The following is an 11,787-nucleotide window of genomic DNA, read 5'->3' as shown; positions in this document are numbered from 1 at the left end:
GGGAACGTGCCATGTGTGGACGAGCATTGCCCTGTTGAAAATCTGCACCATGATACTGTCACATGATTGGTAAAACATATGAGGACGCAGGATGTCCGTGGTGCACTGTTGTGCCGAGTTCCCTCAATCACAATCAGCCATGGCCTCAAGTCATACTAGATGGCTTCCCACACCACGACGCCAGGAGTAACACCTCTGTGTCTCTCCAAAATATGAAAAGAATGGGACTTCTCCCGAGGTCGCCGCCGTAGTCGTGGACAACTGTCATCCGAGGTAGCATAGAACCGCGATTCGTACACAAACACAGTGCGACGTCATTAATCAGCAGTCGATGCTTCCCGGTCACGGCACCATTATAATGGCAGCCGTTTGTGTTGTGTTATTAGCGGCAGCTTACGCACAGGACGGTAATTATTCTCCTGTTCGGCTGCTGCTAGTCTCCGATAAATGGAGTGGGATGGTAAAAACGTTGTGGGGAGTTCTTGTTCTCGGATGGCAGATGTGAATGGGTTACGATGTTGTTGGTGGTGGTCAGACGTGGTCGACCGGAACGTTGACGACGAGTAGGCCTGCCTTCACGTACCCATGCAGTCCAACATCGGGCCACTGTTACATCCGAATGTCCCACAAATCTGTATATTTCACGATTCGACAATCCAGATAAATGAAGACCCAAACTGAGATCACTTTCAAACTATGTCAGGTAATGATAACGCTGTGTCACACGAGTATGTGACATATACGTGTCCATTACAATGAAATGAACACCCTTAGCTGCTTACAGGCGTTGACATACATCGACGGGGACAAATGAAAATGTGTGTCACGACCGGGACTCGAACCCGGGATCTCCTGCTTACATGGCAGGCGCTCTATCCATCTGAGCCACCGAGGACACAGAGGACAGTGCGACTGCAGGAATTTATCTCTGGCACGCCTCCCACGAAACCCACATTCTCAACGTATTGTCCCGCACTACATTCATAGTGCCCCCCGCCCATTATACTCATTACTCGCGGCGCGTTGCCGATTCCCGTAAGAGTTCGGGCACTGTTTGTGCATTCGTACAGAAGAAGAAGATGGTCAAGTGGCCGGTAAACCTTAACGATATATATACACTAAGATGGCATCTGCTCTTTCAGACATGTCCGAAAGAACAGATACCATGTTAGTATATATACGTGTCCTTCACAGTGATCGCTCAACATCAGACGCTGTTTCTACCCCTTATATGCCCCACCAGAACTGGTAACAACACTAATCATGAACGTCGTTAATGCATTTTGGTGGCCGGTTTACGTACATACATACATACAGGGTGTTTCCAAAATGACCGGTATATTTGAAACGGCAATAAAAACTAAACGAGCAGCGATAGAAATACACCGTTTGTTGCAATATGTTTGGGACAACAGTACATTTTCAGGCGGACAAACTTTCGAAATTACAGTAGTTATAATTTTCAACAACAGATGGCGCTGCAAGTGATGTGAAAGATATAGAAGACAACGCAGTCTGTGGGTGCGCCATTCTGTACGTCGTCTTTCTGCTGGAAGCGTGTGCTGTTCACAACGTGCACGTGTGCTGTAGACAACATGGTTTATTCCTTAGAACAGAGGATTTTTCTGGTGTTGGAATTCCACCGCCTAGAACACAGTGTTGTTGCAACAAGACGAATTTTTCAACGGAGGTTTAATGTAACCAAAGGACCGAAAAGCGATACAATAAAGGATCTGTTTGAAAAATTTCAACGGACTGGGAACGTGACGGATGAACGTGCTGGAAAGGTATGGCGACCGCGTACGGCAACCACAGAGGGCAACGCGCAGCTAGTGCAGCAGGTGATCCAACAGCGGCCTCGGGTTTCCGTTCGCCGTGTTGCAGCTGCGGTCCAAATGACGCCAACGTCCACCTATCGTCTCATGCGCCAGAGTTTACACCTCTATCCATACACAATTCAAACGCGGCAACCCCTCAGCGCCGCTACCATTGCTGCACGAGAGACATTCGCTAACGATATAGTGCACAGTATTGATGACGGCGATATGCATGTGGGCAGCATTTGGTTTACTGACGAAGCTTATTTTTACCTGGACGGCTTCGTCAATAAACAGAACTGGCACATATTGGGAACCGAAAAGCCCCATGTTGCAGTCCCATCGTCCCTGCATCCGCAAAAAGTACTGGTCTGGGCCGCCATTTCTTCCAAAGGAATCATTGGCCCATTTTTCAGATCCGAAACGATTACTGCATCACGCTATCTGGACATTCTTCGTGAATTTGTGGCGGTACAAACTGCCTTAGACGACACTGCGAACACCTCGTGGTTTATGCAAGATGGTGCCCGGCCACATCGCACGGCCGACGTCTTTAATTTCCTGAATGAATATTTCGATGATCGTGTGATTGCTTTGGGCTATCCGAAACATACAGGAGGCGGCGTGGATTGGCCTCCCTATTCGCCTGACATGAACCCCTGTGACTTCTTTCTGAGGGGACACTTGAAAGATCAGGTGTGCCGCCAGAATCCAGAAACAATTGAACAGCTGAAGCAGTACATCTCATCTGCATGTGAAGCCATTCCGCCAGACACGTTGTCAAAGGTTTTGGGTAGTTTCATTCAGAGACTACGCCATATTATTGCTACGCATGGTGGATATGTGGAAAATATCGTACTATAGTGTTTCCCAGACCGCAGCGCCATCTGTTGTTGAAAATTGTAACTACTGTAATTTCGAAAGTTTGTCTGCCTGAAAATGTACTGTTGTCCCAAGCATATTGCAACAAACGGTGTATTTCTATCGCTGCTCGTTTAGTTTTTATTGCCGTTTCAAATATACCGGTCATTTTTGAAACACCCTGTACATACATACTCCGCAAGCCACCGTATGGTGCATGGCGGAGGGTATCACGTACCACTACTGGTCACAGGGAATTGCAACTGTAATCATTTAAATACCTACCGATGGCGTGTACGAGTAAGAAGTTGCGTTAGCATCCGACCACGTCTTTCGAGTGCTTCATCTTTTTTGTCAGGTAGCGTTTCTTTACAGTGACCGTGTACCGTGGAGAGTCCTTCCCATCCTGAACTGTTATTTATTTATTTTATTTACACGTCTGGTTCCGTAGGACCAAATTGAGGAGCAAACCTCCAAGGTCATGGAACGTGTCACTACAGGAAATTACAACATAAAAGTAATAACAACTAAAATAAAATCTTTATGAACCCAAAAAGGTCAAACTACAAGTTTAAGTAAACGCGATCAACAATATAACATAGTAATCAGCTTAAATTTTTAAGGAACTCCTCAACAGAATAGAAGGAGTGACCCATGAGGAAATCCTTCAGTTTCGATTTGGATTACAGCTAAGATTTTTGAATTCTTGTGGTAGCTTATTGAAAATGGAAGCAGTAGTAGACCGCACACCTTTCTGCACAAGAGTTAAGGAAGTGCGATCCAAATGCAGATAGGATTTTCTGCCTAGTATTGACTGAGTGAAAGCTGCTAACTCTTAGGAATAAGCTGTTATTGTTAACAAGAAACGACAGTAAAGAATATATATATTGAGAGGCCAATGTCAGAATACCCAGACTAGTGAACAGGGGTCGACAAGGGGTTCGCGAATTTACACCACTTATTACCCGAATTTCCCGTTTCTGAGCCAGAAATGTCCTTTGAGAATGGGAAGAGCTACCCCAAAACATAATACCATACGACATGAGCGAATGAAAATAAGCAAAGTGGACTATTTTTCGTGTCTAACGACCAATTACTTGAGATACCGTTCGAATAGTGAAAATGGCAGCATTAAGCTTTTGAACAAGATCTTGAACGTGAGCTTTCCACGACAGTTTACTATCTATCTGAACACCCAGAAATTTGAACTGTTCAGTTTCACTAATCATATACCCATTCTGTGAAATTAAAACGTCGGGTTTTGTTGAATTGTGTGTTAGAAACTGTAAAGACTGAGTCTTACTGTGATTTAGCATTAGCTTATTTTCTACAAGCCATGAACTTATGTCATGAACTGCACTATTTGAAACAGAGCCAATGCTGCACACAACATCCTTTACTACCAAGCTAGTATCATCAGCAAACAGAAATATTTTAGAATTACCTGTAATACTAGGTGGCATATGATTTATATAAATAAAAAGGTACATATCTATCCACTGCTTGGTGAAACAGTCTTTTAAAGTTAGGTAACAGTTCCTCTACATGCGCCTGTCCAGATATAAATTTTTGGGGTTCCTCTTTTAGATATGACACTACAGCCCCATTATGTAGTTTACAGAACGTGTAAAACTATCTACTTGTTCTAGTTGCCTTACATCCTTCAATAACCATTGTTACTTTAACTGCCTGAAGATCACTTATACCAATTTCATTGTGGACATCCTCTAAGAGCTCAGATTTATTTGTTATCATTAGATCTAACATATATCTGTTAAGAATGGGATCCCGTGTTCTTTGTTCCAAGTAGTTAAGATAATTTAGTATTATTTCGCTGGATGTCTTGTCACGCCTTCACTTACAAACCCTAATTCTCCTAATAGAATGTTGAATGATTAAAGAGCCTCCCATGCTGACAGTATTATTAGGGAACATATGTGTTAGCGAACTGAAGGTTTCTGTAAAATTTTAGATTACGTCTAATGGTGGGTTTGGTGCACAGTAGAAAGACACAGTTATAAGTATGTGCCCACCGTTGCGACGAAGTCTTCCCTATTTATTCTCGCAGGCACTCTCAATTTCTATGTAGAGGGATCTGAGTTTTTTGTCTACTGCGACAAATATATCACTTCCAATTCCCATTTGCCTACGCTCCTTCCGTGGCGTTTACGTTCAGACGGTGTACAGCCGACCCAGGTCATGTGTACAGCTTTTTTCCCGAGAGTCTCTCTTGCCAGATAGCAATGCTAATCTCCGCCAATGAAATGTGCTCTCTTTGAGATCAGTTTCTATCGTGGAGGAGTTCCAGGACCTTCTCTAAGCGAATAGATGGCATATACAAGGTCTTGTTACTGTGCAGGATGGCTTCACCCACTGCCAGTTTTTCAGTGCAAAAGACATTTGAAGCGATGAAAAGCTGCTGTTACCTGCAAATGGTGTATCCGTCATAATCAGCATTCTAAAACTAGAACCAAACTCAGAGACCAGTGCCGGCCGGTGTGGCCGAGCGGATCTAGGCGCTTCAGTCTGGAACCGCGCGACCGCTGCGGTCGCAGGTTCGAATCCTGCCTCTGGCATGGATGTGTGTGATGCCCTTAGGATAGTTAGGTTTAAGTAGTTCTGAGTTCTGGGGGACTGATGACCTCAGATGTTAATTCCTACAGTGCTCAGAGCCATTTTCAGCGATCAGTCCCAGAGGACCGCACGATGCTGGATGGCAGGCGTGCAATCCTTTACCACATGTTGTTATTCGAATGCGATATGGAGGGGCGTAGCGTCAGCACACCGCTCTCCTGGTCGCTGTCAGCTCTCCATACCTTGGAGCCGCTACTTCTCATTCCAGTGGCTCCTGAAATGACGTTAAAAGGCCGAATGAATCCCTTTCCAGTCTTCCCACTTAGGAAAAATCACTGGCAATGCCAGGAACTGTACGGGTGCCATAGAAAGGGATTCGTTTGGAATTGTTCTAATGACTTGCTAGAAAATTACTTCGAGCAGATAGTTAAAACAACCGCCATGTGACGGCAATGTTCTAGACCTCCTAGTAACTAACAGACCCGAACTTTTAGAATCAGTTAACAACGAGGACAGAATTAATTATCATAATGTTGTGATGGAATCAATGTCCTCACATAAAAGAACGCTGAAAGAAGTTAAACATTTTTTTGGTTAGCAAGTGTGACAGGATACAAATTATAGAGTATCTGCGTAGTCAATAAGAAACATTCAGATCTGAGGATGAAGAAGTGAAGCACAAATCGGTAAAACTCAAAATCATGTGCTTTAGACAAGTGCGTGCCGAGCAAGATTGTGAGGGATGGAAAAGATGCACCGTGAATCAATAGCTGTGTTAGAAAGTTGATTCAAAAGCGAAGTTAAAACCTAGTAAACAAACGGAAGTTGAAAGCAGCAAAACTGAGCATACGGAGAGGGATACCAGAAGCGTTCAATAAATTTCAAAGTAATAATATGCCAAACTATAACATCTTAAGAAGTTTTGGTCTAATGTAAAGTCAGTAACCGGATCGAAATCAGCCATTCGGTCCCTCAGTGACCAAACAGAAGATTACATAGAGAAGCATGATACTGAATTCAGTCTTCTGAAACTTTCTCCACAGAAAATCGGAATACGGTTTCTCCTTTCAGTCATCGAGCCAATACCAAAACGGCAGTTATGAAGTAAGCGATCGTCGAATAGAAAATCATGTTAAACTACTCAACAGTGGAAAGGCAATTGTACCAGATTCTTTACCTGCGAGGTTCCAAGGAGATGGTGCGAGAAAAGTTGCTCACCTTCAAGCGGTAGTATATCATAGATCACTGGCACAACGAAGGGTACATTGCGACTGGAAAAAAAGCGCAGGTCATGCACGTTTTCAAGGAGTGTCGTCATAGTCACGCGCATAGTTATAACCCATATCGCTGACGTCAAATTGTTGCAGGATTATGGAACGTGTTTGACCTTCAAGCTTTATGACGTCAACATTGATTCCTCACACAGAGATCTTTGCGAAACTCAGCCCGCTCTTTGCGTCCACGAGATCCAGAGCGCCGTAGACAAAGACACTCAGGTAATGAAATGCCATGTTGATTAACTTCCGGAAGGCATTCGATACGCTTACGCACTGATGATTAGTGATTAGTGATTAGTTTACTGGTCATATCGGACCAGATTTGTGACTTCCTTGCAAATAGAACCCAACACGTCGTTCTTAACTGAACGAAATCGACACATGTAGAGGTATTTTCGATAGTATCTCAAGGGAGTGCCTTAGGGCCGCTACCATTTACAATTTGTGTTGATGATCTAGTGCATAATGTCGGACGTTCCCTGAGGCTATTGGCGAACGATGCTGTTTTCTATAAACTGATTGCAGCACCAGAAGACTGTAGTGATATGCAGGAAAACCAGCAGAGATTGATGATTGGTGCAAGGACTGGCAGTTGTCCTTGAACATACGTTAATACACTAACGGAAAAAAAGCGACGCACCACGAAGGAATTATCCGAAAGGTACAGAAATCGGTAGATGTGATGTACTTGTATCAACAAAAAGTGATTAAAATTTCAGAAAAAAATGGATGATTTATTCAAGAGAAACAGCTTCACAAATTGAGCAAGTCGGTAATATGATGGTCCACCTCTGGGCCTTATGCAATGAGTAATTGGGCTTGGCGTTGGTTGACAGAGTTGTCTCATGTCCTACAAAGGGTTACCAAATACTGTAATTCTGTCCAACTGGCCCGTTAGATCATCAAAATCTCGAGATGGTGGGAGGGCACTGCCCATAATGCTCCATAAATTCTAAATTGGCGAGAGATCTGGCGGCCTTGCAGCCCAAGGTAAGGTTTGGCAAGCACGAAGACAAGCAGTAGAAACTCTCGTCGTATGCAAGCAGGAATTACTTAGCTGAACTGTAATGCCAGGATGGCTTGCGATGATGGGCAACAAACAGGGAATAGAACATTGTCGACATACCTAGCCGGCCGCTGGTGGCCGAGCGGTTCTAGGCGCTTCAGTCTGGAACCGCGCGACCGCTACGGTCGCAGGTTCGAATCCTGCCTCGGGCATGGATGGGTGTGATGCCCTTAGGTTAGTTAGGTTTAAGTAGTTCTGAGTTCTAGGGGACTGATGACCTCAGATGTTAAGTCCCATAGTGCTCAGAGTCATCTGAACCAATCGACATACCACTGTGCTATAAGGGACCCTGTTATGAAAAGAAATAGCGTCCCAGGCCACTACTCCTGTTGTCGGACGGTACGGCAGGTGACAGTGAAGTTGGTATCCCACCACTGTCCAGGACGTCTCTAGACACATATCCACTGGTCACTGGGGCTCAGTTCGAAGCGGGACTCGTCACTGACGACTATTCTACTCCAGCCAAGATCCAGATTGCAGGCCAAAGACGTGTCTGTTGACGCCCCGGACAGTGGTGGTATGCCAACCTAATTGTCGCTTTCCATACGTCGTGACAACCAGGAGTGATGGTCTGGGGTACCAACTCTTTTCATAACAGGGTTCTTGGCGGCACCCTCACAACACAGAGGTACATCGACGATGTTCTACTCTCCATTTTGTTGCTCTTCATGGCAAGCCATTTTGTGCTTAAATTTCATCAAGATAATGCCCGTCCGCACACGGCGAGAGTTTCTATTGCTTGTCTTCGTTCTCGCTAAACACTATCTTGGTCAGCAAAGTCGCCAGAGCTCTATCCAATTCAGAACGTCTGGAGCATTATGAGCAGGGTCCTCCAACCAGCTCGAGGTTTTGACGATCTAACGTGCCAATTAGACAGAATTTTGCACAATATCCCTCAGGCGGACTTCCAACGACACTATAATCAATGCCAAGCCGAATGACCGCTTGCATAAGGGCCAGAGGTGGACCAACGCGTTATTGAATTGCTTAACTGGTGAAGCTCTTTCTCTTGAATAAACAGTCTAATTTTTCTGAATTTTTTCTGAAATTATTTGTCTGCACTTCTACTGATTTCCGTCCTATTGGGATATTTTCTTCATGGTGCGTCGGTTTTTTTGTGCTTTTTTATTTTTTTTATAGAGTGTACAACGTATTGAGAATTAATAGGTTCGATTACACTATTGGTGACAAATCACTGGAAACAGAACCTACCTTAAAATCCCTTGGAGTGACCATAAGGAGGGACCTAAAGTGGAATGACCACATAAAACAAGTAGTAGGAAAATCAAATGCCAAATCATGATTCATTCGGAGAATGTTAAGTAAATATAATCCATCTACGGAAGAAGTGGCTTACAGAACACTCGTTTGACCGGTTCTTGAGTTCTGTCCATCAGTCTGACGCCCTTACCGAGCAGGATTGGTAAAAGAGATAGTGAAGCTTCAACTAAGAGCTAAGCATTTCGTCACGTGATAGTTTTCTCCATGCGAGAGCGTTACGGAAATGCTCAAAGAACTCCAACGGTGTCGAGCAGCCTATGACTTTCTCCCACATACGACTTGCGGAATGATCACGACAAAAAAGTAAGAGGAATTAGATGTCATACAAAGCCTTACCGACAATAATTCCAACAATTCATTCCAAGCGACAATTGTGAATGTAACATGAAAGGGAGAAAAGATAACGGTACCAGAAGTACCCTCCACCAAGGTCTCCCATACCAGGGGAAAAAATGCAGTGCAGCCAGGTGTTTTCTTTTTTTTTCAAGAAAATGGCTAGAAAGTCGGTATTATGCAAGTTTTTAAATGGAACTTTTTTGTGAATAATTACAAGTCGCCATTCGTCTTCCAGAATATTAAAAATACACTATACTCCCATGCCTAGCCCTCCCCTCCTACGAGCTATCGTATGGGCACCGTTGCCCTCCACCGCACACCGAAAGGTTGCTTGCGGAGTATGCGTGTAGATGTAAATGTAGCTGTCCTGCGCATAGCAGTCAGGTGCGCTGCCTACTTAGCTGCTGAGGAGGACACTCAACATTGTAAGAAGAGCAAGTAAATGAAGATGTAATAAAATATTTCGTCTGACAAATAATCTGTATACCAGATTTTAATTTCTAGTTCCATTGTTGTGTGTGGTACAGTTTTCCGAAAAAGCAAAATATGAAAAAGAAGGAATTCGTTCACTAGAATGTATGAACAAAACATAAGACATTATCTCTCCTCCCCCAAATCAACCAACCAACCAACCAACCAAAAGATTATCTCTTTATTTGGGAATTACTAGGGGTGTAACAAAAATATGCCAAGCAGAAGCAGACGGGGAGAGAGAGAAAGAGAGAGAGAGAGAGAGAGAGAGAGAGACAGAAAGTTAACAACACAGCAGGGGTTAGTTTGGTATTCATTTTGTAGGGAAGTGAAAATTATGACGTAACAGAGGAAGTCTGTCAATTGTGTCAACACCTCTTATGTGCAGGAGAAAGCCTGAAACTGAACTTCTTCTATCCATCAAGGGAACTCTCCACTACTAGACGGGATGCACAATGTTCTCATCTTTTCTAAAAATGTTGAAACAGAGGTACAGAACTTTGTGTTCATGGTAAGAATGACAGGCCACGATTTATAGGACAGCCCATATTCAGGTGGGAAAGAAACGCTAAAACGTAGAATGCAGAATGGTCTTTTAGGCATGTAATGTATGAACAAGCTACTCGTACTTGGGCGTCACAACCAACACCAATAAGAAGGTAACACCCCATAACTAAAACAGCACGAGAAAGACGAGGAATATTTGAAATATAAGGACTAAAGTAGGATTATCTATAATGTTTATGTGTTGGTTACAGAGTCATAGCTTGTATTTATGCTGCAGTATTAATAATGGAAGACTACAGGACAGTACCTCACAAAAAGGTAAGTTGTTTCATCATAGAGGCTACAGTCGTAGAACAGAAGATTCCTGGCGATGGAATCGCTACTAGAAGCCTCGGTTTGTACTGCATGTACCATTATCAATCCTCATGGTCAGTTACTGACACTTGTTGCAGGTTTCGAGAGAGGACGCTCAACATAGCGACAAAAAAGATTCAGTGGGCGATCAAGAAAAGTAGTTGTGGGACACTCTATGAAGGAAATATACACATTAGAAAATACTACGTCACTCAACCGTGTGAGGTCACGAGCTATCCAGCTTGAAAATACCTTCTCGATACCCACGTACTAATTAATATATGTAACTGGAACATGTCCTGCACATAAAACTACGTTGTCATTTCCGCTATTATCTCTAATAAAGGTGACACTGTGTCGTATTTAACAGCCACGGAGAACAATATACCAAAATATTGGGGACAGTGCTCCACGACGCAGCCAAATCAAGACTGAAGCTCTCACCACAAAGCACGATCTGGACTTCGGTAATGCCCACAAACAAATTAGATTCATCGCTAAAGACATCCCATTTTCAAGCTGTTGCCGTCTTACGTGCCCTCCCATGACACCATTGCAAACTGAGTGACTGTGGCCAGGTGACAGCGAAAGGACTTGTAATGATTTATGGGACATCAGCTGTTCTTCCGTTAAACGTTTGTAAATAATACGAATAGGCTGCAGAATATGGAACGGTGTTTATATCTGTGACTGGACAAAAGAAAATGAAACAGTACGACCTGTTTGAATTCAAAAAAATGGTTCAAATGGCTCTGAGCACTATGGGACTGAACATCTATGGTCATCAGTCCTCTAGAACTTAGAACTACTTAAACCTAACTAACCTAAGGACAGCACACAACACCCAGCCATCACGAGGCAGGGAAAATCCCTAACCCCGCCGGGAATCGAACCCGGGAACCCGGGCATGGCAAGCGAGAACGCTACCGCACGACCACGAGCTGCGGACTGTTTGAATTCTTTAGCAGATCAGATGGTACTCTCTTCGAGTAGTCTGAAGAGCGCACTCGGATCCTGTCCGTCATTTATGTCTACCCTCAAGTATCCATTGAGTCCAGAATTCTTGATCAGTCTCCTGAAGCACAGTAATGAACATTTAGTAAAAATAAGCGTCAAATTACGCTGAAGGCGATATCTAAGCTCGTCCCTTGTTTCAGCGGATCGTCAAAAAGTGGAATCAGAATTCCGTTCCACTATAAAACAGTCGCTATGGAGCTCCTTTTTATCAGCGATGGGTGATAGT

The 11,787-nt window shown here is 43.8% G+C and overlaps 1 non-coding gene across 1 annotated transcript; it reads right to left on the bottom strand.

The window, feature by feature from the left end:
- Window positions 1–821: 821 nt before the first annotated feature.
- Window positions 822–896, bottom strand: Trnat-ugu (transfer RNA threonine (anticodon UGU)). The gene has a single exon. It is a non-coding gene; the product is annotated as a tRNA-Thr (tRNA).
- Window positions 897–11,787: the final 10,891 nt, after the last annotated feature.

Source organism: Schistocerca cancellata, chromosome 4, assembly GCF_023864275.1.
Source record: "Schistocerca cancellata isolate TAMUIC-IGC-003103 chromosome 4, iqSchCanc2.1, whole genome shotgun sequence".
Lineage (NCBI taxonomy): Eukaryota > Metazoa > Arthropoda > Insecta > Orthoptera > Acrididae > Schistocerca > Schistocerca cancellata.
The sequence above is the reverse complement of the archived record's forward strand: the minus strand, read 5'-3'. Positions and strand labels throughout refer to the sequence as shown.